Source organism: Hylobates moloch, unplaced genomic scaffold, assembly GCF_009828535.3.
Source record: "Hylobates moloch isolate HMO894 unplaced genomic scaffold, HMol_V3 SCAFFOLD_9, whole genome shotgun sequence".
Taxonomy (NCBI): Eukaryota; Metazoa; Chordata; class Mammalia; order Primates; family Hylobatidae; genus Hylobates; species Hylobates moloch.
The window spans coordinates 109,182,251-109,188,990 of NW_026652284.1; positions in this window are offsets into that span (position 1 = coordinate 109,182,251).

Genomic DNA, 6,740 nt, shown 5'->3' on the forward strand with positions numbered 1-6,740 from the left:
TGCTGGGATTACAGGCGTGAGCCACTGCGCCCAGCCCAATAAGGATTCTTATATGCACATGGCCATGAGAGAAATGAGAAATGAGACACAAGTATATCCAACTCCTAATCTGCACTCACTCTCAACGTTTATTTTATTTTATACTCTTTTAAAACAAATAAATATATCAATTTTCAAATTTTCTTTTTTTTTTTTTTTTGCAACAGAGTTTCGCTCTTGTTGCCCAGGCTGGAGTGCAGTGGCGCGATCTCGGCTCACCGCAACCTCCGCCTCCCAGGTTCAAGCAATTCTCCTGACTCAGCCTCCCAAGCAGCTGGGATTACAGGCATGCACCACCACGCCTGGCTAATTTTGTATTTTTAGTAGAGACAGGGTTTCTCCATGTTAGTCAGGCTAGTCTCAAACTCCTGACCTCAGATTGTCCGCCTGCCTCGGCCTCCCAAAGGGCTGGGAATACGAGCACAACCCACTGCACCCAGCCTCAAAATTTCTAAACCATGACATGTACAGGAAATTTCTATCTGAAGAGTTCTCTGATACTGAGGAAAAAAAAATGTTCATATTCAGACCCAGGTAAATGCAAGCTCAGTATGAAACATCCCAACTTTTGTGAGAAAAAAAAAAACAGATTATTTTTATTAGGCAAGAATTACTCTAAAAATCTTTTGAAAACAAGCATCTCTCAATGAATGTAAAACGTATTTTTTTATTCCCAAAATGTTCATTAAAACAGGAACTTTGGAGAAACTGGCATAATAATGCGTTTCTATAAATCAAGGTGTCAGCCAGAATTAAACTGGTCATTGGATATGAAAATGCTTTGTCAATTGTGCCTTTTGTGTGTATTGGTTACTTGCTATTTTTCAGAAAACGCTAATAGTAATAGCATACATTTCTGTAGCCTTTGGAATGTTTAAAGGTCTTCAAAGTAAGCACTCTCACTAACTAATTAATCAAGATCTCAAAGATGGGCTGGGCAGGCATCTTCATAAATAAAGAACAGAGGCTTTGCATTTAGTTCCCTTTGAAAGACTCTTACCCAAAGGCAGCCATGCGCCATTACTGTGTGAAACACAGGACACTAAAGATGGATGAGACATGGATTCTTCCCCAAGGAGCTTGTCTAGTGGGAACAACTAGAGCACAAATAATTCCAATATGATGGAGAAAATGATCATATTAAATGACTTTGCCCAATGCCACACAGAGAGAATTAACCCCAATTTCCTGGCTTCTAATCCAATCTCTCTCTCTCTCTCTCCCTCCTTCCCTCTCTCTTTTTCCCCACACACACACTCACACATGCCACATAAACACACACACAATCTGTCTGTCTCTCCCCTGCACACACACACACATGCACTCACTTTCTCTCACTCACTCGCTCTCTGTTTCTCTCTCTCTTTACCCTACTCTCTCTCTCTTTCTCTATCTCTCTTTCTCTCTTCAGCCCTTTCTTTCCTCCATAGTATCATCTTGCTTCTGTGCACACAGAAGGAGGCAAGCACCTCTTTGTCTTCTCACAACTCTCCAGATTGAAGTTCACCCCCAGGAAGGGATGGTTCTTGGTTCTTTTCTTCAGATGTCCTCAAACTGCTTAATGCAGTTATAAGCAATGACAAAAATGAGTTGAGGTGCAGCTGAGTCTCATTCCTCTCTGCACTTATCAGTATGCTAGGCAGTTAGCAACCCATATGAGCTGATCCACTAATTCATTTAGTAAACAGTTATTTAACATCTACTATGTTGTAGGAAATGTGATAAGAGCTGATGGTATAGAAATAACTCCACTAATTATAATAGCTATTGCCTAGAGTGTATTTATTACACACTAAGTATTCTTGTAAATATTTTGCATGAGTTAACAATTTATTCTGATGAGAAACATACCGTTATGATTGTCATTGTATAGACAAGAGAACTGAGAGAGAGGTTAGGTGATTTGCACAAGACACCATTGGTAAGTGAGTGAGCCACAATTCAAACTCGAGAATTCAGCCTGATCTCACATACTTAACCATTATACCATTGAGAATATATGTGTGCCTGGTGATTTCCAGGGTATTATCTGTGGCCCACTGGTGGGTCTCCAGGATCTTTTGGATAAGGAAGGAAAGGATACAATTCTTTGTTATTGCAGAGTCCTTAATCCATTATCAAATAACAACGGGAGAAGCATGCTGTGAAGTATTTTGCCCCTTGTAATTGAGTGAAGTCCAAAATGTTAGAGAAACACGGGTTTAGAGAGGGAGGGATGGCATTGAGACATCACTAATGTGTTGTCTTAAGCACTCTGAAAGAGATCTGTAGAAACTTGGAAGGGATGCTCATGGCTGCTAGAAGAAGATGACTTGTGGACAGAGATTTAAAGATTTGTAGGAGCTAGACTAGCTTGGGGGAAAGTAGTTGAGGGGGAAGTGTGTTTCGGGGGGAAAATAGCAGATATAAATACAAGTAAGACATGAGATAGTATGACAAGATCAGAGATCTGCTTTCAACTTTTAGTTCAATGTTGCTAAAATATTAGGTGGAAGAAAGACAACAGTAAAGACAAAGTTGGAGGGAGAGTAACAGCCACATCATGAAACACCTTCTGTGGAGGGAATAGCTGAAGTTGTCATCAGCATAAAGTTACTAACAAACAATCAAAATCTCTACTGTTTGGCATTTTCACCTCCAGAAGCAAACAAGAAGAATGAGGCAAGAAAAGAAATGAAGACTTCTCAATAGTCACAGGGGTCTGCTGGTTCCTTGGGTTATTTCTCAAGGTGATTTTATTCCGCAGCTCTTAATTAAACCAAAAAGTTGTTGTCTAGTCCCAGTTGGAAAGTGAGAGTTGTGTGCATTTACTATTCTAATACTATAACAACTCAAGAAATTACAACAGAAGGTCTTTGCTGTTAGATCTTATTTTTTAAAAAATATGTTTCAAATTTTCTGCAATGTACTTTATACACTGTTGTGCAATAGGTTAGTTGAACACTGCCCTTGGAATCACAGTTACTGCTCACTTACTATGCGTCCCACACTGGGCCCAGTGTCTTGTAGACATTCTTTCATTGATGTCCTAAAACAAGCTTGTGACATACGTAATATTAGCTGAAGAAAAAGAAATTATCCCAATTTTAAGATTCAAAATGATGGTGTTGAGCACCATTTCATAATTACTGGCTATTTAGATATTCTTTTAGAAATGCCTAAAGTTTTTATCTATTTAGTTGAAATTCAGTTATTTGCTGTTCTTGTCAATTTTTAGGAGTTTTTAAAAGTATATTCAGGTTAATGAACCTAACTTTTTACTTTATAATTTTTATAATGTCCAGTTTATCGATTTTTAAAATTTGTAGTGGGTTCCTTTTGTGCTTTTTTCTTTTATTTTAAATTCCAGGATACACGTGCAGGACGTGTAGGTGTGTTACATAGGTAATCATGTGCCATGGTGGTTTGCTGCACCTATCAACCCATCACCTAGGTATTGAGCCCCACATGCACTAGCTGTTTATCCTGATCCTTTTGTGCTTTTCAAGCAATCTTTGCCAACAATAGATTATGAAGATAATTCTCCTATAGCTATGTTTTATTCTAGGAACTTTAGAGTTTTACTTTTCACATTTAAGTCTGTGACTCATCTTAAAGTTTTGGTTCCAGTGTCAGGTAGGAGGTTATATCAATTTCCTAGGGTTGCAATCACAAATTATCACAAACAGAATGGCTTAAAACAAAGGAAAATTATTTTTCACAGCTCTGGAGGTCAGAAGACCCTAAACAAGGTGTTGATAGGACACACTACCCCTGAAGGCACTAGGCCAGGATCGCTTGTTATCTTCTTTTAGTTTCCTGCCGGCTCCAGGTACTGTGTGGCTTCTGGAAGTATAACTCCAATCTCAGCCTCTATCTGTACATGGCTGTCTCTTCCATTTTCTCCCTTTGAAATCTCTTATAAAGACAGTTGTCATCCAGAATGATTTCTTCTCAAGACCCTTCACTTAATTACATCTAGAAAGACACTTTTCCAACTGAAGTCACATTCAGAGGTTCTGGATAAACATATCTTTTAGAGGTCTAGTACTCAACCCACTGTAGATGTTACACAAAGCTTTCAGAAAAATGGAGAACAGGAACGTGCCCCAATTCATTTTATGAAGATGATACAATTCTAATACCAAAAGCAGAAAAGAATATGACCTCTTATCCTCCGCAAAAAATGTAGAACCATATTTCTCGTAAACATATAAGCAAAATCCTAAATAAACTATTATCAAATGAAATTTAGAGATATAGTAAAAAATACCACATCATGACCAAATGGGACTTATCCTGAGATTATAATACAGGTTTATCTTTTTAAAAATTAATCAAGATAACTAACCACAAGATAATTTTGATAATCATCAAAATAGATGAGAAAAACAACATGATATAAGTATACACAGAAAGGCATTTAATAAAATTCGGCATGTTTTCAAGATGAAATTCTCAGGAAACTAGGGATAGAAGAAAGCTTCCTTAATCTGACGCAGGGTAACTACCAAACAAAACAAAATAAAAACCTAGCATGACACTTTGTAGGGAAAAACTGAACGCTTTCACCCTAAGATTGAGAACATACTAAAGATTTCTATTATTGCTATCTCTAACATTATAGAGGAGATTCTAGCCATTTCAGTAAGGCAAGAGAAAGGGGGAAAAACATACAGATTGGGAAAAAATAAAAGTAAAAATGTCTTCACTCACACATAATGCACATATACTTTTATAGTATATTTAAAATGCTCAAAAGAATCTACAAAAGATAAAAATTGTTAAGATAATTTAGGAAGGTTGCTGAATGAAAGATCTGTGTACAAGTATTGATCATATTTCTGTATATTAATAATGAACAATTAGAAAATTATTTAACTTTTACATGCTCATAAGACTGTAACAATGAAATAATTTGAATGAAAACTTTTCCTCTCCTACTTTGGTCTTTTGGCTTACTCTTTTTCTTTTTCTAATTATGGATTTTATTTGTATTTTTTAGTAGAGATGGGATTTCACCGTGTTAGCCAGGATGGTCTCGATCTCCTGACCTCGTGATCCACCCGCCTTGGCCTCCCAAAATGCTGGGATTACAGGCATGAGCCACCGTGCCCAGCCCAGGCAAGCAATTTATTAACCTGCCAGCTGCCCCCTTAACAATCATGGGAAGCAGCCCCAAGCTTACAGAATTAGGGGTTTATGTTGGGGAGAGGAGTTTCAGGGAGTTCTTTGGTATGGCCACATCCCAGGGTTGTTTGCTGGTTAATTTTGCCACAGAGCACCTTGTGACATTTATTGCAGGAGGGTGTAGGTAAAAGTTTGTTTATGCTTCCCACCACTTCACCCTGTGCGGCGTAGATGGTTTGTAATTGAGGTTTGCTTATTGAAGCATGGTCTGATAAGTGGTCTGCTGGCTTCACCGTGGCACCTAGATAACGGCTTAGAAATGTAAAGAGGCTTGGGGAAATGGTGGGCGGCATGGAGAAGAGTTGAGGAGCATTAGCGGGAGTGGTGGGCAGCACCAAGAAGCTTTCTTGGGGCAGTTTGTCCCTGACAATGATGTTTGGAGATGGGACTTTCAGGAGGTAATTAGAATTAGATAAGGTCATGAGGGTGGGGTCCCCATGATGGAACTAGTGGCTTTATAGGAGAGGAAAAGAAACCTGAACTGACCCACGTGATCTTGCCCTCTCACCATGAGATGCCCTTCACCATGTTATAATGTAACAAAAAGGCCCTCACCAGATATCAATACAATGCTTTTGGACTTCCCAGCCTCCAGAACTGTGAGCTAAATACATTTATTTTAAAAAAATAAATTACCCAGTCTGTGGTATTTTGTTAAAGCAACAGAAAATGAACTAAGACAAGAGGTTTATGTAACTCAGGAAATTATACTGCCAGATTCAACTCAGATATTCTGGGTCTACAGCTCTTTAAATCATTAACACAAAACTACAACCTCCCCCCTGTGACCCCCGCCGGCCATTTAAAAGGAATATATCACAGAGCATATTATTTTAAAAGTATTTATATCAGTTTATAAAATCATTATGACATTTATAGAAACAGGAAGGCTCACAGGATACCCCCAACTTTTTGATTTTTGTCAGAGTTAAAAACTTCTTATGATGTATGTCAGAGTTTAAAACATTGACCTACAATGGTTTATTTATGTGCTATTCCCTAAAAGTTCCCTCAATCATACCAATCTACTGGGCGAGGTGTGATAGCCCCAAAACAGGAAGTGGTCAACTCTCGTGTTGGTAAAGAGAATTTACCAACAACAGTATAGGTTTGAAAAAGGAAAGTTTCTTAGAAAGGAGGAAAGCTCCAATAGACTGTAGCGGGATGCCTCGGCGAGAGGACTGAGCGCCCCCTGGTGGTTATCTCATCGGGTTATTTATGGAGCTTAAGGCGGGAGCTTAGGGTTGTAAAATGAGTTTCAGGGATACATCGAGACTTTAGTTACTCATAAAAGTTGAAAGAGGCCTGGAACCAGATGTGACCAGGTGGTCTTTGTTGCTTTCTATTAAATACCTAAGATAAGGAGTTTTGCCTCCAAATAGTCTGTCTGGTGGTCACCACGTGATTTTCACTCTCCTTACAGTGTTTATGTTCTTTCCTTATCAGATCAAAGGAACTTTTGTTTATTATTTGATTGTTGATCCTTCACTTGTGCCAAGATTGTGTTTCATCAAACATCTCTTTCTCTCCCT